The sequence below is a fragment of the Zophobas morio genome, unplaced genomic scaffold (genome assembly GCF_036711695.1).
Source record: "Zophobas morio isolate AGI-343-1 ecotype UQ-CSIRO unplaced genomic scaffold, CSIRO_AGI_Zmor_V1 ptg000026l, whole genome shotgun sequence".
In the NCBI taxonomy this organism is placed as follows: Eukaryota; Metazoa; Arthropoda; class Insecta; order Coleoptera; family Tenebrionidae; genus Zophobas; species Zophobas morio.
In genome coordinates this window covers 14990659-15009532 of record NW_026972131.1, presented here as the reverse complement: position 1 = coordinate 15009532, position 18874 = coordinate 14990659, and the positions used below count along the sequence as shown (strand labels likewise).

At 34.6% G+C, this 18874-nt stretch overlaps 1 protein-coding gene across 3 annotated transcripts in view; it reads right to left on the bottom strand.

Annotated features, from left to right (window-relative positions):
* The window catches only part of LOC135136434 (nuclear receptor-binding protein homolog), a 105376-nt gene that overhangs the window by 25164 nt on the left and 61338 nt on the right, over positions 1–18874 (bottom strand). Inside the window, exon 1 of one of the 3 annotated variants that reach the window (XM_064065695.1) lies at positions 11066–11145. The exons of the other annotated variants lie outside the window; for them this stretch is intronic. The gene's annotated coding sequence lies outside the window, so the exon portion shown is untranslated. Of the gene's footprint in view, positions 1–11065; positions 11146–18874 lie in introns of those variants that run through there. 3 annotated transcript variants of the gene reach the window in all.

Sequence of the window (18874 nt, the reverse complement as noted above, 5' to 3'; positions counted from 1 at the left end):
ATTTCAGTTTTGGGATTTTTCAATATTTTGATTCTTCGACATTTCGATTTTTAAATTTTAGATTTTTTAAATTTTAAAAGATTAGATTTTTCGATTTCTCGATTTTTAATTTCAGTTCTTCCATATTCAATTTTTCAAGTTTTCGAATTTTTCAAATGTTTCGATTTCATAATCTTTTGATTTTTTGACTTCCCGGTTTTAGATTTTCTGTTTTACAATTGTCATTTTGTCAAATTTTCGATTTTTTAATTTTTCAAATTTGACTTTTATAAACTCATTTTTTCGATTTTTCAATTAATCGATGTTTTGATTTCTTGACCTTCGAGTGTTTGGATTTTCCTGTTCAATTCTTTAATTTTTGAGTGTTTCTTTCATATTTCAGTTTTGAGATTTTTCAATATTTTGATTCTTCCAAATTTCGATTTTTGGCTTCTGGATTTTTCGATGTGTCGATTTTTCTACTTTTTCGATTGCTTAATCTTTCGATTTTTCGACTTCCCGGTTTTAGATTTTCTGTTTCCAATTGTCGTTTTAAATTATTCGATTTTTCAATGTTTTGATTTCCCGATTTAATTTCCCATTTTTAGTTTTTCTTTCGTTTTTCAGTTTATCGATATTTCAGTTTTGGGATTTTTCAATATTTCGATTCTTCGACTTTTCGATTTTTGACTCCTGGATTTTTCGATGTGTCGATTTTTTTACTTTTTCGTATTTTAAATTTTAGATTTTTCGATTTCTCGTTTTTTCATTTCAGCTCTTCCATATTTCAATTTTTCAAATGTTTCGATTTCTTAATCTTTCGATTTTTCGACTTCCCGGTTTTAGATTTTTCTGTTTTTCAACTGTCTTTTTTTCAATTTTTTGATTTTTAAATTTTAGATTTTTCAGTATTTTGATATTTGAATTATCCAATATTTAAAATTTTAGATTTTTTGATTTCTCGGTTTTTCATTTCAGTTCTTCGATATTTCAATTTTTCAAGTTTTCGAATTTTTCAAATATTTTGATTTATGAATCAATCGATTTTTCGACTTCCCGGTTTTGGATTTTCTGTTTTCCAACTATCGTTTTTTCAAATTTTCGATTTTTCAATTTTTCAAATTTGAGATTTATAAACTGTCGATTTTTCGATTTTTCAATTAATCGATGATTTTCCCATTTCTTGACTTTGGAGAGTTTCGATATTCGTGTTCTTCAATTCTTTAATTTTTCGATTTTTCAAATTTTTTATTTTTTAATTCTTATAAGGTTTCAATTTTTCGACTTTTTAGGTTCTCAGTTTTTGGATATTTCAGTTTTTCTTTCATTTTTCGGTTTTGGGATTTTTCAATATTTTGATTCTTCCACATTTCGATTTTTGGCTTCTGGATTTTTCAATGTGTCAATTTTTTTACTTTTTCGATTGCTTAATCTTTCGATTTTTCGACTTCCCGGTTTTAGATTTTCTGTTTTCAATTGTCGTTTTAAATTATTCGATTTTTCAATGTTTTGATTTCCCGATTTAGTTTCCCATTTTTAGTTTTTCTTTCATTTTTCAGTTTTTCGATATTTCAGTTTTGGGATTTTTCAATATTTCGACTCTTCGACTTTTCGATTTTTCGACTTCCCGGTTTTGGATTTTCTGTTTTCCAATTATCGTTTTTTCAAATTTTCGATTTTTCAATTTTTCAAATTTGACATTTATAAACTGTCGATTTTTCGATTTTTCAATTAATCGATGATTTTCCCATTTCTTGACTTTGGAGAGTTTCAATATTCGTGTTCTTCAATTCCTTAATTTTTCGATTTTTCAAATTTTTGATTTTTTATTTTTTAATTCTTATAAGGTTTCAATTTTTCGACTTTTTAGGTTCTCAGTTTTTGGATATTTCAGTTTTTCTTTCATTTTTCAGTTTTGGGATTTTTCAATATTTTGATTCTTCCACATTTCGATTTTTGGCTTCTGGATTTTTCGATGTGTCGATTTTTCTACTTTTTCGATTTTTCAATTTTTCGATTGCTTAATCTTTCGATTTTTTGACTTCCCGGTTTTAGATTTTCTGGTTTCAATTGTCGTTTTAAATTATTCGATTTTTCAATGTTTTGATTTCGCGATTTAGTTTCCCATTTTTAGTTTTTCTTTCATTTTTCAGTTTTTCGATATTTCAGTTTTGGGATTTTTCAATATTTCGACTCTTCGACTTTTCGATTTTTGATTCCTGGATTTTTCGATGTGTCGATTTTTTTACTTTTTCGATTTCTTAATCTTTTGATTTTTCGACTTACCGGTTTTAGATTTTCTGTTTTTCAATTGTCATTTTGTCAAATTTTCGATTTTTTAATTTTTCAAATTTGACTTTTATAAACTCTCAATCTTTCGATTTTTCAGTTAATCGATGTTTTGATTTTGCCATTTCTTGACCTTCGAGTGTTTCGATTTTCCTGTTCTTCAATTCTTTAATTTTTCGATTTTTCAGGTTTTTGATTTTTCAATTTTTCGATTTATTAATTTTTCATTCCAGATATATCGAGATTTGATTATGCAGGTTTTGGATTGATCATTTTTTCAGTTTTTTAATTTGGCCTATTTCCGATTCTCAGTTTTTCCAGTTTTACATTTTTTGTTTTTTGATTTTTCCGCTTTTCCAATTTTTCAACTTTTAACTTTTTGTTTGTCGATTTCTCGTTCTTTGGATCTTCCAATTTCTCAATTTTTCAATTTTTCGAATTTTTAAGTTTTTTGATTTCTCGATTTATCGAGATTTGGATTTTTCGATATTTTGATTGTCAATTTCTCAATTTATAAATTGTTCAATTTTTAACTTTTCGATTTTTGAATTTTATATTTTTTTGATTTTCTGATGTTTCATTTTTCGATTGTCAGTTCGATATTTCGATTTTTCAATGTTTCGGTTTTACGATTTTTTAAGGTTTCGATTTTTGATTTTTTTGATGTTTCGAATGGACAAACCAGAGGCGAGGTTTCTGTAAATGTTGTCGCTGCTGTCGTGTGACGAAGGTCATGCGTCTTTCCCACACTTTAACGTTACAAAACAAACCTACGAACTCCTTTTTGACACATGGGGGACGGTATTTAAAAATTATACACTGATAATGGGTAAACTTGACTGTAATTGATCGTTTGCATTAATCTGATTAGTCCGCCCACGATTCGTCCTTACTTCTTGTAGATCGTTTCTTTTTCGTGTTGATACGACGCTAATTAGCAACTGTTGATAAGATGCGACTTGAAGAACGAACATTTATTCCAGACGTAGCAGTACGAACTTCGCTCGATAATCTTTTTTTCAGTGGGATGTGACATTTAATTTCGTGCGATCGTAACAATACAGATATCAAAATACCAATTACCTAGATTTTCAATTACGAAACCCCCGAGATAAAAATAGTGACTGTTTAGCAAGACAAGTACGAGAAATCGATTCGTGAAACACGATAAGATGCTAATCTGTAGAAAGTCAGCGGCGCATAAAGCCAGTCGTTTTTATCAGATTCATCATTAATTCGTGTTTTCTAATTCGTCGCAAAATTCTAGCGCAAAACGCGACGATCTGTTTTGATTCCGTGAAAGATAATTGAATTACTAAAATAATCCCGAGCGTAAACAATTGTTTGCGGCGACCTTGCAGGACCTAGTGCCGCGTTTAATCTTATCGATGTGTTTTTTGACAGTTGTCTGGCGCCAGGTGGAATTAACGCATCTCATAATAAAATCGGCAAATCGCGGATGAGCCAAAAAAAAAAAAAAAATCGAACGCCACAAAGAACCGAATTGCGCAGCGAGCCGCAGCTGAGATCGTAATTCGTCTGACAAAATCGCGAACGAATCAACAAAGTAAAGATTTTTGCGGGATAATCCGGCGTCGGGTTAAATAGGGAAGCCCCGGAACACGTGTAGACGAGGAATCACTACAAGTCGCTCGCGTTTTTTCGAGCGTAATTAGGGAGAAGGTTGAACCTTATTTTTATCCAATGTAAAGGCCGCAGGTTTCAAGGTTACACCTGTCGTGATTTTCGGATGGGCGTCGACGTCGTCTACATAGGTTGGCCGAGGGCCAAATCGGTTATGAATGTATCTACCATGGCGTTAATTTCTGTATCAGTTCGCGGGGTATTTTTAGGTCTTTTGTTGTCGTCGTCGTTGTCGTCCTTCGATATTGTTGTTCCGAGAAAAAAAAAATTGGTCTAAAGAGTTTAGACAGTACTTCCCTCGCTGTCGGAAACTTGACGACTGCATGGCTATTGTGTTTTTTTCTCATTACATTTTTGTAGTGGGAATTTTAAAAAAATTGCGATGACGTCATCAACATTTTTGCAAGGACACGTATATCAGTTGGGATAGATGTAGTGTAATACTAAGAATAAAATTATTGTATTCCCAAATTTTCGGGAAAATGAATTGGGTCGTTTTGAATATTGATTTCTTATAATCAATAAAATAACGAAACAATTTACTCGCGTATACGGCAACTGAAAATCGTTTATGTATAAAAATTCTTAATTTAAGATGACAAGCGTAACAGCATACGTGAAAGTCAAACAGAGAAACTGTAAACAAAACGACCATCGGTTTTATTGCTTCGACTTCCGCTTATTATATAAAACATTGGGTTTTATTTTAATTCTTGACGGTGAAATTCACAATTGGTTGATTATAAACATGTCTATTTCACATTCGCGGAACCAAGTGAACGCATAAAACAAATGCACGTCTGTAATGTTAAAGTCGATGTAAATAAGCGTGCTACCCTTATGTTTCAACCGAGTTTTTCCTTTAACAAATTTTGTGTCTACCAAATTGGGTTGGTTGGGGTGTAATACTAATAATAAGTGTTGCCTTTAATTTAATCAATAAAATAAATTGACTTCATTAATTTTTTTGAACCACCTCTTAAGAAAATCTAAAAAATATTAATGGAATGATAAATCACAAGTACAAACTCTTCATATTTTTTGCATTTTAGATAGGATTTATTCAGCAAAATTTAAGGGTGACGTCATCAATTTTTTTAGGAGGGATGAACAAATACATTTTGAACAAAAGTTTACCATGCTTATAATAACATTAAAATATTCCCAAAATTTCAAAGCATTCGGTTTTGTAATTCCTGATTAAATCGATAAAATAAATTCACGCCTTCATTAATTTTTTTGAGTCACCCTGCATATGCAAATCCAAAAATATGAATGGAATGATAAATCACAAGTACAAACTCGTCATATTTTGTACATTTTAGATACGATTTATTCGGCAAACTTTTGAGCTGACGTCATCAGTTTTTTGTAGAAGATAACCAAATATATTTTGACTAAAAATTTATTATGCTCTTTATAACCTTAAAACATCTGCAAGATTTCAAAGCATTCGGTTTTGTAGTTCCTGATTAAATCAATAAAATTAATTTACGCATTCATTAATTTTTTTGAGTCACCCTGTATATGCAAATCGAAAAAATTTGAATGGAATGATAAATCACAAGAAGAGACTCACCATATTTTGTACATTTTAGATAGAATTTATTCAGCAAAATTTTGTGGTGACGTCATAAATTTTTTAGGGGGGACGACCAAATACATTTTGATCAAAAATTTACCATGCTTATGATAATTTTAAAATATCTTCAAGATTTCGAAGCATTCGGTTTTGTAGTTCCTGAGTAAATCAGTAAAATAAATTTACGCTTTCATTTATTTTCTTGAATCACCCTGTATATGCAAATCCAAAAAATATGAATGGAGTGATAGATCACAAGTACAGACTGATCATATTTTGTACATTTTAGATATGATTTATTCGGCAAATTTTCGAGCTGACGTCATCAAGTTTTTGGAGGGGATAAGCAAATATATTTTGAGTAAACATTTATTATGCTCTTTATAGCCTTAAAACATCTGCAACATTTCAAAGCATTCTGGTTAGCAGATTAAAAATTAAATTTCAAAATGTTGTTTTATAATTTTGATTTTTTTTCCAAAAATCTGGACGTTTCGGGTGAAAAGTCGATTCAGAGTTGTAAACTACATGTGTAGGACTATGTTATTTTATACAATTGAAAACCCATTTACTATGTACAATTTTGAAGTGACGTCATCGCATTAGTGGTGGGGATGATTAGACAAATTTTGGTTAGCGTTTTACCATCTACATGATATTCTTAATATAAGTACAAAATTTCACAAAAATCGGTCGAGTACTTTCGGAGATTATCTGTCTAATAAAAATCCGGGACAACAGACGGACAGACGGACGGACAGACAGACGGAAATGGGAGACCTATTTCTTCGTCTTCTAGGGGTCATGAAAGATCGAGAAAACGTAAAAGTAGAGAGTCGGCCGACGGACTCGATTACAATACTTCCTTTGCTTACGCTCGGGAAGTAAAAAGTGTGATAATGGGTCTATTTTCGGACGCTCCATAAAGTAACGACCTAGGGTTTTCACTCATTTGTTTATCTTATCAACCGTTCTATTAATACGGGCTGGGTTAGTTCGATACTATGGTTCAATGCGCACACACCACGACTAAGTGCAACCAGTGATAAAAGCGACGCCTTTTTCGATTCATTTACACGTCGACGATGTGAGTCTGATTCATGTGTTTGTAATGGCAATGTTTACTAAACCAAAGAAGGCACGATGGGAGACGTTTTCGGTTTAATTTCAATTTAATGGACATTCTAGAAATAGCTGAGGTGACATTAACATTTTTTCCGCGGTAGAAAAGTACGACAGATAGCGTTTGGGTCATCGATTTCGTATGGGATGGATTTTACACGTGACAGGACCAACAATCACGCCGCTTTATTCTGTTTCCGCGATGGGTTGAACTCCGACGAAAACGACGACCGGTGTAATCGTAGTGGATTCACACGTAGTATCCGTCAAGAGCCAGAATTCACCGAGAAGACAATCTGCAAGCTCGAGTTGTGAAGTGCTGACCCGGAAAGATTTTTTGCTGTTATTAAAATAACGACTCCTTTGATGTTTTCCTTTCGCAAAAACACTGCTTCCATTCTTTTCGAACCCCTTTGCGAGTGACATTTCGGTTTCGCTGCTTCCAGCCTCGGATGCAAATTACGCCTTTAGTCGAAAGCGAGCGGAATTATTAGTGTTATTATTCGCCCACACGTAGTTTACTTTCCGTATTAATACCGGTGCTAGCGCGTCAGCTTGAAAAAATACGGCTTCGTTTAATATTATTATTATTATTTTTTAGTTGAAACCGCGTATGTTCACAGTTTACCCCCGATTTAAATCTTACTTGTCGATATTGAAGCTTGAAATATAAGAGAAAGCGTGCTGAAAGGTAACCGCCAACGTCAACAACCATAACCCGAACGAAAATGGCCGATAGATCGATTGGTCGCAGTCGCAGTTATCTGCATGTGCGCGCAGGTACAACGGACCGTAGGGTTTCAAACAATTGTCAGTATATCTAACAATTGTAATTCATTTGTCATCCGTTCCAAAAATTTGATGACGTCATCAATTGGCCAAAAATCTTGCGAAAGTCGACTCTTTTACTTCCCGAGCGTAAGCGACCCCTGGAGTACGAAGAAATAGGTCTCCGTTTCCGTCTGTCTGTCTGCCGTCCCGATTTTTATTAGACAGTAAGTAAATGGGTCTTAAATTGTATAAAATAACATAGTCCTACACATGTAGTTTACGACTCCGTATCGAGTTTTTACCAGAAACGTCAAGATTTTTGGAAAAAAATCAAAATTATATAACATTTTGAAATTAATTCATTTTGAATCTGCAAAACCGAATGCTTTGTAATCTTGCAGATGTTTTAAAATTACGACAAGCATGATAAATTTAACTTTTATTCTGTACAATCTTATAAGCAAGCCATAGCCCCGCCCACCCACCCCCTCGTCATTCCAGTGATTACTCTTAATACTGCTCAGTCATTTACCGAAGTCAATCTAAAACAATATTAAGAGTAATCACTAGAATGAAGAGAGGGTGGGTGGGCGGGGCTAAGTTTAACTTTTTCCCACAGAATCTTTTATAAAGAAGCAATGGCCCCGCCCACCCACCCCCTCTTCATTCCAGTGATCACCCTTAATATTGTCCAGTCATTTACCGAAATCAGTCTAAAACAATGTCAAGGGATAATCACTGGAATGAAGAGAGGGTGGGTGGGCGGGGCTAAGTTTAACTTTTTCCCACAGAATCTTTTATAAAGAAGCAATGGCCCCGCCCACCCACCCCCTCTTCATTTCAGTGATTACCTTTAATATTGTTCAGTCATTTATCGAAATCAGTCTAAAACAATATTAAGGGATAATCACTGGAATGAAGAGAGGGTGGGTGGGCGGGGCTAAGTTTAACTTTTTTTTGTAGAATCTTTTACAAGCAAGCAATAGCCCCGCCCACCCACCCCCTCGTCATTTCAGTAATTACTCTTAATATTGTTCAGTCATTTACCGAAGTCAGTATAAAACAATATTAAGAGATAATCACTGGAATGAAGAGAGGATGGGTGGGCGGGGCTAAGTTTAACTTTTTTTGTAGAATCTTTTAGAAGCAAGCAATAGCCCCGCCCACCCACCCCCTCGTCATTCCACTGATTACTTTTAATATTGTTCAGTCATTTACCGAAATCAGTCTAAAACAATATTAAGGCATAATCATTGGAATGAAGAGAGGGTGGGTGGGCGGGGCCAAGTTTAACTTTTTTTGTAGAATCTATAATAAGCAAGCCATAGCCCCGCCCACCCACCCCCTCGTCAATTCAGTAATTACTCTTAGTATTGTTCAGTCATTTACCGAAGTCAGTCTAAAACAATATTAAGGGATAATCACTGGAATGAAGAGAGGGTGGGTGGGCGGGGCCAAGTTTAACTTTTTTCTGTAGAATCTTTTATACGCAAGCAATAGGCCCGCCCACCCACCCCCTCGTCATTCCAGTAATTACTCTTAATATTGTTCAGTCATTTACTGAAGTCAGTATAAAACAATATTAAGAGTAATCACTGGAATGAAGAGAGGGTGGGTGGGCGGGGCTAAGTTTAACTTTTTTCTGTAGAATCTTTTATAAGCAAGCAATAGCCCCGCCCACCCACCCCCTCGTCATTTCACTGATTACTTTTAATATTATTCAGTCTTATTTTAACAAATACTAGCCCCGCCCACCCGCCCTCAATTTTTATGGGGGTATGTGATTTGCCATAATCAGTCTTATCTTAACAAGTACTACAATCCAAAGTGTTCTTGATGACGCCAACATAAAATTGTGTAAAGTAAACGTGTTTTAAGTTTCTGAGAATAAAAAAAATCATCACAGTTGAGATGGGGTGGGTGGGCGGTATATACATTTTACTTTTTTTTTTAATATATGTAGTATTCTTAGAACAATACGATATTCAAAAACATGGTTTTAAGTTCTTGTAAAGAAATAAGTATTTTTGCAGTTAAGCTTGAGAGAAAATGAAAAATTGAAAATATTGAAAATGAAAAAATAAAAAATTATAAAATCGGAGCATTGAAAAATCGAAAATTTTAAAAATAACGAAAATAAAAAACCGAAAGGAAAAATTGCAAAACGAAAATTCGAAGTCATGAAAAACTGGGAATTCAAGAAATTTTAAATCGAATAATTGGGGAAATAAGAAAATTTAAAGTAACCTTTTTTAACATTATAATCATAACAAATTAAATAAAAAACAGAAACGAAAAATTGCGAATTTAAAAATTCAAGACATGAAAAACTGCAAGATTGAAAAATTGAAGAATTAAAACTCCTGAAATTAATTACAACATCTAAAAATTGAAACATCCAAAAGTTGGAAAATCGAAAAACTATAAAAATGAAAAACTGAAAAAATTGAAATTGAAAAAAAAAATCATAAAATCGGAGCATTGAAAAATCGAAAATTTAAAAAATAACGAAAATAAAAAACCGAAAGGAAAAATTGCAAAACGAAAATTTGAAGTTATGAAAGACTGGAAATTCAAGAAATTTTAAATCGAAAAATTGAGGAAATAAGAAAATGAAAAATTGAAAAATCGAATAAATCAAACGTTCTAAAATCCAATAAATGAAAAAAGTTACTTTTTTTAACATTATAATCATTATAAATTAAATAAAAAACCGAAACGAAAAATTGGGAATCTAAAAATGAAGACATGAAAGACTGCAAGATCGAAAAATTGAAAAGTTAAAACTCCTGAAATTAATCACAAAAATCCGAAAGTTGGAAAATCGAAAAACTAAAAAAATGAAAACTATGAAAACTCGAAGTGTTGCATATCGTAAAATTGAAGAAACGAAAAGAATGAAAAACTGAAAAAAATTTAAAATGAAAAAACAAAAAAGTATAAAATCGGAACATTGAAAATTAGAAAATTAGTAAAAATAACGAAAATAAAAAACCAAAAGGAAAAAGTGCAAATCGAAAATTTGAAGACACGAAAATTTGAATGGAAAAATTGCAAAATCGATTAAATGAAAACGTCCTAAAATCCAATAAATGAAAAATATTTTTTTTAAATTACATATAATCATAATAAAGGAAATAAAAAACCGAAACGAAAAATGGCGAATCAAAAACTTCACGACATGAAAAACTGCAGGATCGAAAAATTGAAAACTCGTGAAATTAATTACAAAATCTAAAAATTGAAACATCCAAAAGTTGGAAAATCGAAAAACTATAAAAATGATAAACTGAAAAAATTGAAATTGAAAAAAAATATTATAAAATCGGAACATTGAAAAATCGAAAATTTGAAGACATGAAATATGAAATTTTAAACCGAAAAATTGAAAAGTAAAGAATTTATTTTCACTGCATTTTTTTTTTAAACCGAATTGAAAAATTGCAAATAGAAAAACTGCAAAATTAAAAAACTGAAGACTCGAGGAACTCAAATAGAAAAATTGCAAAATTTAAAAATTGAAAAATTCAAAAAAAAATTTTTATAACATATATTTCAAAGAAGCGGGATTTGTTTTTTTTTTCAAAATTTCCAGTTCAGTTCAGTTATTTAAAATAAAATGAGCGGCACGAGGAGCGAGCGAAGCTCGCGACTCGTTATACACAAAAAAAAAGTTACTAATTTCGAATTTCTCCTCTCCGTATTTGTTTACGCTACAAAATCATAAATCGCCCCAATATTTTTAGCGCCACGTGAGCATTCCTCTATATTTTCACTTGAAAATAAGTTTGTTTTCGAAAAATCGCACTTTAACGACCCACCGTTAAAAATCGCCCAATTACGTCAGTCCCGCGCCCGCCCATAATCAATGTTTACGAAACGTTTTATTCGAATCCGCGATAAAAATTCAGTTATAATTTCATTTATTGCCTTTATCAAATCCCAAGCGCGCAATAACCCGTAGTAAACAACGTAAGCCTCAACTGCGCACCGCATTATTTAAAGAAACCCATTCACTTATCACAACCCGACCCAATTAAGTCTCTTTTCGCGAAAAACCAGCGCAATCCTGGCATTCATTCATTATGACCGCATTAATAATACGCAAAAACGGTGTTTACGTTACGGCTTGCGTCAAAAAACGTGCATTCCGGCCATTTTCGCACTCGGCGTATTTTTGATCGAGTGGGCGCCACCCAGTAAATAAAACTTTCACTCGCCTGCCAAGCTCGTAAAGGCGCGAAGAGCCTCCGCAGGACCGTGCTTAGGGCGATTTCGTCGCCTTCGTTTAAAAATAGGAAGCCGATCGGTTCGTTTCGGTTTGCAGTCTGGACACGCGCTCCCAATTAATTTCGACTAATGAGTGGAGCGAAAAAGCTTCGGGCCCCATTTTGCTCACGGAATTGGCCGTAATTGGCCGCGGCCTTTGTTGTATCGCGAGCAGGAAGCGCACACTTAAAGGGCTATTTTGGTTCGCGGGCCCTCTATGGAAGCGCTTCCACGACGTGAATTTTTTCCGTCGCAGCTGAATGTATTTTTATTTGTTTAAGTGTGTTTATGAGTGATGATAATTATTCCGAGCTCTATCCAATCGAAACGTCCTCCAAGTTTGCAATTTGGCACAGCGTGCTTCTTTCAAAACAAAATTAGTCTCACTTTACGCCGAAAATGTTCGCTATTGAAAATACTAATTATTCAGACACATGTCTAACTTGTTCTTTTAAATCGCGACGAGGAGAGGCGGACTCGTGATGGACGGACGTTCCGGACTAGCGTAGGGAAGGTCGCGTGCAGGCGTCACTTTAAAAAATGTGGGGCTGCCAAATGGGACCGCCAGATGGAGAAGTTATTAATAAAAACGCACGTAAAACGAATTATTAGAAGTTACACGATTTATAAAAAAAAATCCGAAGTGTCTCGGTTATAAATAAATTGGTTTCCAACTTATCACGCCTCCAGGATAAAGAAAATCAAACCAGACCGAAAAACCTGCACCCGTAGCACACCAACAACAGCATTAATTTCCGGAAGTCAGGTCAGGTTTAAAGCAAGTCAGATCAACTCAGGTCGATTTAAATCAGATCAGGTTAAGTCAAGTTAGAGCACGTCAGATCAAGCCAGATTAGGTAGAATTAAATCAGCTTAAAGCACGTCAGGTCGAATCAATTAGAACAAGTCAGTTCAAGTCAATTATAACAAGTCAGGTCAAGTCAGTTCAAGTCGATTTAAGTCAGGTCATATATTAGGTTAGGTCAGGTCAGGTACAATTAATTAAAGTCATGTAATGTCAGGTCAAATGAAGTCAAATCAGGCGAGGTCAAATCAGGTAAAGTCAAGTCAGATGAAGTCAAATCAGGTAAAGTCAAATCATGCGAAGTCAAATCAGGTAAAGTCAAGACGGGAAAGTCAGGTCAGGGGAAGTCAAGTCAGGTGAAGTCAAGTCAGGTAAAGCAGATCAGGTCAGGTCAGGCCAAGTCAAGTCAGGTAACGTAAAGTCAGGTCAAGTCAAGTCGAATTAGGTAAAGTCAAGTCTCAAGTCAGGTAAAGTCAAGCCAGGCCGGATCAAATTAAGAAGACCAGGTCAAGTCAGGATTTCAAAAAAAAAAATTCTGTTAAGACATACACGTATTTTTCACTACTATAAAAACGTGGCCAAATTACAGCAATCAACCTTTGAATTACTAAGACAAATGTAAATTGTAAGTTTCGATTACAATCAAGCTACAATTACGTTCAAAATAAACACCTTAAAGATTATATTTGCGCAAAACAAAATAATATTTCTACATTAGACCATAAAGTTGTTTGTTTGTTCTTGATGTCCTATCACATGCCATATAAATATTGCTTAATGAGATATTGCAGGTGCTTGTTTTTGCAACAATGTATTCTGCGATTTCTTCGTCGCATCTTCTAATGAAGTTTGAAAAAAACAAAAAAATCACCAGGATTGTCTCGATTGAAATTGTTCTTGATTTTTCTTTATTTTCTTTTCAAATTATGAAAATATACGGCGTTTTTAAATATAGTTCAAAATTGGTTTGATTATTCCCACCAACATTTTGATGACGTCACCTAAAAATTTTGCATACTAAATGCTAATAAATTTGTTTTTAATATTGTTACGAAACAAACCCATAGCCGACACGACGCACATGGGTTCTAAGTATGCACGCCAATGACAGTGACTCATCGTCGGTGACGGCGGTCGGGCGGTGTTCGCTAAAGAAAAGCCTGGAAGCGGAAGTCGCGACGGATACTCTAGAAAAACCTCGATCGCGCAACATCTAGAAAGGAAGTATGGGTTTAAATAGAGGCCATTTTTGGCCAACGAGTCAAGTTCAGTGAAGAGAGAATATAGTCAAGTCGCGCCGGAATTATTTTGTACATAGTCGCTATAAATTTGAGTTACTAAGAAATAAATTGTTGCGTTTTACCCACGCCGATTTTAATTATCGATTCTCGTAACACAATATTTAATATATGAATCTGCCTCGATTTATTTAATTTACAGGTGTTATCAAGTAAAAAGTAGAAGTCGCAACATCACATTTTATTTATATTGTACTAGTGCGAGGAAAGCAATGTCCACCACCCGAAATAATTTTTGTATCATGAAATACTGAAAAACTAAAATACATTAAAAAATGATTTAATGCGAGTTTTGTCTAACCCTGAAGTTTTAAAACATTCAAAGCGACAACAAGCAGCAGATTTTAAGAGCATTTGATTTATGTGGAGCGAGCGAAGCTCGCGACATGTTATATACAGCAAAAATTATATTTTGCCGTTTTTTCTTAATATACATTATATTCTTTGAACACGATACTCAAAAACATGTTTTTAATTTTTTGTAAAAAATTGAGTATTTTGCATTTAATGTACCATTTTAACCATGTTTTAAGTTTCTTGTTGTGTAAAGTTGACTACGTATATTAAGAAAAAAAAAGGCAAAATATAAGCCCCCCCCCCACCCACCCTATCTCAATTGTGATGATTTTTTTTAGTCGTTGAGATCCAAAGGAGCGGAATTTAATTGCAAATTCGTTATTTTTTTCTCTACAAGAAATTAGCATGTACAGTTTCGGCCAGAAAATCTTGGCCAGTATTTGAGTGGTAGTGGAAAGTAATAGAATCTGAGATCCGAAAAAAACCAAGTTGTGTGGTTCACCTTGAAAATAGAACACTCTGTATAGTTGAAAATAATTTTAGTATATGGTCCTCAAAACAGTCTTTTTTTTCTTTCTGATAATTACTGAGACACCCTCTTGCCAAAATATTATTCAATTTTCATTTTACAGCAGATAAAATAAGTCAGACCAAGTTTTTTTTACAGAGTCTTATAAGGAAACAGTAGCCCCGCCCACCCGCCTCGTCTTCATTTCACTGACTGCTCTTTTAATATTGTTCCGTCTTATCTAGGTAAGTACTAGCCCCACCCACCCGCCCTTTATTTTCTTGGAAGCTACGTGATTTGCCAAATTCAGTTTTATCATAGCAAGTGCTAGCCCCGCCCACCCGCCCTCTATTTTTTTTAGAGGATATGTCATTTACCAACATCAGTCTTATCTTATCAAGTGCTAGCCCCGCCTACTTGCGTTCTTCTTACTCTAACGACTAACTTTATTCCTGTTCAGTATAAGATAGATCTTTCATTTAGATTACATAAAACCAATCACTGAAACGGAGGTGGGTGGGTGGACGGGGCAAATTATATTCTGAGTGGTACTGGAAACTAATAGAATCTGAGATCCGAAGAAAACCAAGTTGTGTAGTTCGCCTTGAAAATAGAACACTCTGTATAGTTGAAAATAATTTTAGTATATGGTCCTCAAAACATTCTTTTTTCTTTTCTGATAATTACTGAGACACCTCTTGCCAAAATATAATTCAATTTTCATTTTACAGCAGATAAAATAAGTCAGACTAAGTTTTTTCTACAGAGTCTTATAAGGAAACAGTAGCCCCGCCCACCCGCCTCCTCTTTATTTCACTGACTACTCTTTTAATATTGTTCCGTCTTATCTAGGTAAGTACTAGCCCCACCCACCCGCCCTTTATTTTCTTGGAAGCTATGTGATTTGCAAGAATCAGTTTTATCATAGCAAGTGCTAGACCCCCCCCCCACCCGCCCTCTATTTTTTTAGAGGATATGTCATTTGCCCACACGATGTAGTTTATGCTTGACTCTAGTGACGCGGAGCGAGCGAAGCTCGCGACGCGTCATATACACCAATTACTTAACTCTAGAAGATGACAACAGGCTAGCGTGTGGAGCGAGCGAAGCGAGCGTAACGTCGTTATGTTCATACATCGTAAGAATGTCACGTAGAAATTTGTTTAATTTGAGTGAATTAGAAGAGTAAAATTATTAATTGAGCCACAATGGAATGAAATGTTTTCAATACAATTAATCGTAATTAAATAAAGACCTGGGCATTCTCACATTTTATACAAAATCGAGATCTTAATTTGATCAATAAAAAATTGGTCGAAGGCTATAAGTATAATTGAATTATAAAACTTGATTTCACGATTTTCATTTTGTGATAACCGCTGCAAAGTGAAAACCTGAGGCATAAATAACACCGCTTGTCCTTCAGCACTAGGTAATAGCAATCTGAAGCTCAAGTGTTTATTTATGTTTATGCATCGAAAGAATGTCACATAGAAATTAGTTCGATTCGAATGACTTGGTCTTCTCAAAACAGAGGACTAAAATTATGAATTAAACCACAATCGACAAAATGTTCTGATTATAATTCTTATTGTATCATTATAATATAAAGACGTGCGTATTCTCACATTTTCGAGAAAATACATACAAAATTTGGGAACAATCCGTCCAGCAGTTTCGGAGATTACGTGTCTTATAAAAAGACAGACAGACAGTCGGAAACGTGACTTCTTTTTTGGTACTGTCGGGGTTATGAAACGTCGAAAAAACATAAAAATGGCAATTCGTCCGATGGACTCGACTACTATACTTACGCTCGGGAAGTAAAAATTTTAAAATCCAATTTTTTCCGGCACTTTCAACAACAGTAGACTTTTATAAAACCGAAACTCAAACTAATTAATTTAATACGTTAATTGTTTATAGATCCAAAAGTCAAAAATTTCCAAAAAAAATTTCCGTTTTTTGTAGCAATTCTTATATACAACACACAAACAAGCAAACAATTTTTTACCAAGATCTACTTTTTAATTAGCAGCTGTTCAGATTAAAATTTTAGACGATTGATTTACTCAAATGAACAATGCCAAAAGACGCAATTTGAGTCCACGAAACAAATCAAGTATTTTATTTACAGTAACAACTTCAGTTGGTAATTCCGCTCTTGCTGTACACGTTTAATGGTCAAAACGTACGTCGTGTGACATTTATGACAGAAGCGCTAATGAATCTTAACCTCATAACGGCAGATTATGGCATTCACAGTACAGAATTTCCAACCGAAGAGTAGTAAAAATATCAAACTTTAATTAACTTTTGGATCACATCATGCGAAGCACAAGACATTTCATATCAAAGTTACCCCGACTTCAACGTTTTTATTGCATCCCCTAATAAATCCAAAAGGAATTTCATTCAACATTTTTCATGAAAATGCGTTTCAGAGGTAGTCTTTTTGACACACGTACATTCAACAATATTCCGATATATAACAATCTCTATTTTTACCTCCATTGCGCGTTTGCCAATCCAGAAAATGAAAATTTCCCCGCTTACGCGCCGGCTCCACACCGAATAATATTTACGTTACTTGTAAGTAATAGCCCATAAAACTAAATTGTCCACAAACAAAAAAGCCATCACGTGCCAACCGAAAAGGAGAGTGACAGCTCCGACAACGTGCGCCACGTTAGCTGCATCCGAAATAATGCGCGCCTTCGCAAAATTGACTCTTTTTTTGGTCGCGCGCGAATCCAATTTGCGCGAAACGGAAGCACAACGACACCGGCCGAAAGCGTGTTATGCAAATAGTAAAGCGCAGTTAAACAAACAAAGAATTTTCGTGGGACGCGCTAATCGAGTACCGTTCCTTTTAACGATTCGACAGAAAAAACACCGATGATTAATCGAATTTTTAATTTGTAGCGGTTTTAATTTCGCAACATTCAACCGGCACGAACACAAACGCGATTGTTCCAAATTATAAAAATCGAAAATTACAAATCAATTCGAAAATTGTGATGTGTGGAACTTTATTACGATTTCGAGCGTATTGTACGAACTTTGATACCGAATTGGTAATAATGACGTAATGGGTTTCTCGTGAAAATACTTAGTTCTGGAACACGACTGACACACTCGTGCGTTATTCTTGTTTACAGCTGTTGGCGCCTGCGGTATTTACCACTCGAAATTTTCGAGAATCGAGATAAAAGCGTCGCGTCAAAACCATCGCATTTTTTTCGTCAGATACGAAAATTTTGACACAATTTTATCTTCCAATGTTATAAATCCAATTGAATTATGAACCCGAATTGAGTCGGCGTTTAATTGGAGATCATGCTTCGACTTTATTCCCAGTTTTTATGGGTTTTAAAAGTCGTACCAAGTCGTTATTTTTCATAACTTCATTACTCTTCGGCTTTATGACCGATGGAAAAGCGAAATCGGACTATTTTTAGACGAGACGTGCAAACGACATTCGCTTCCGTCGCTGCTTAATTTTAAAAAATGAGTCTGTTTTATTTTCAACGGGCGCAATATTTTTCAAAACGGTCCATTCATAAAGCGGACGCAAAAAATGTTAAAAAAGATTAAACTCGAAATCGGACTGATACTGCCAAATCCGTTCTGGAAAGTGATTAATGGCGCATCCTATTGGCGTAAAAGCGGGATCATGCGAGGTATTTATTAACTCTGATAAAAAAGATTGATGAACGCAGACAGATCAAGGTATATATGTGTCATTTATAAGACGAGATAAAAGCAGGGGTGCTTGAACTTTCGCAAAATGTGTATCGATTTGATGCTTATCGACGGAAGATAACAATTTATGGAATATTCTCAACATACACCAATTTTCGCTGGTTTTATGGAATATCATCAGGTGGCTACACATCTGAAAGTTCTGCGTTAAAAGTCAAACCTGCCGCAATCAAACTGGTATGATTTTTTCGCGAAAACGGCGAATACGCCGAAAACGGCATTTTTCGAGCGCAACCAGTTCCGAAAGTCGGCATAAATTCGCCAATTTCTTATCGCTTTCTTTCTCTTTCGCTCCACCGTAAAAAGTCAATCTTCGCACCGCAGACTTGCAATGCAGCCAATTATCTCTTGCACGACCTAACATTTGCAGCGAAGATCGGCCGTTGCAATTAATTTAAACGAGCAACCGAGTATAAAAGATGACCTACTATTCGTCCGCCCGCCTTCGAAAAAAACCGCACAATTTCAGCTAATTAATAATAAACACTCGGACTTTATTAGCGCGAACTTCTCGAAAATCCACGATTAGCGAGAGATACGACCTA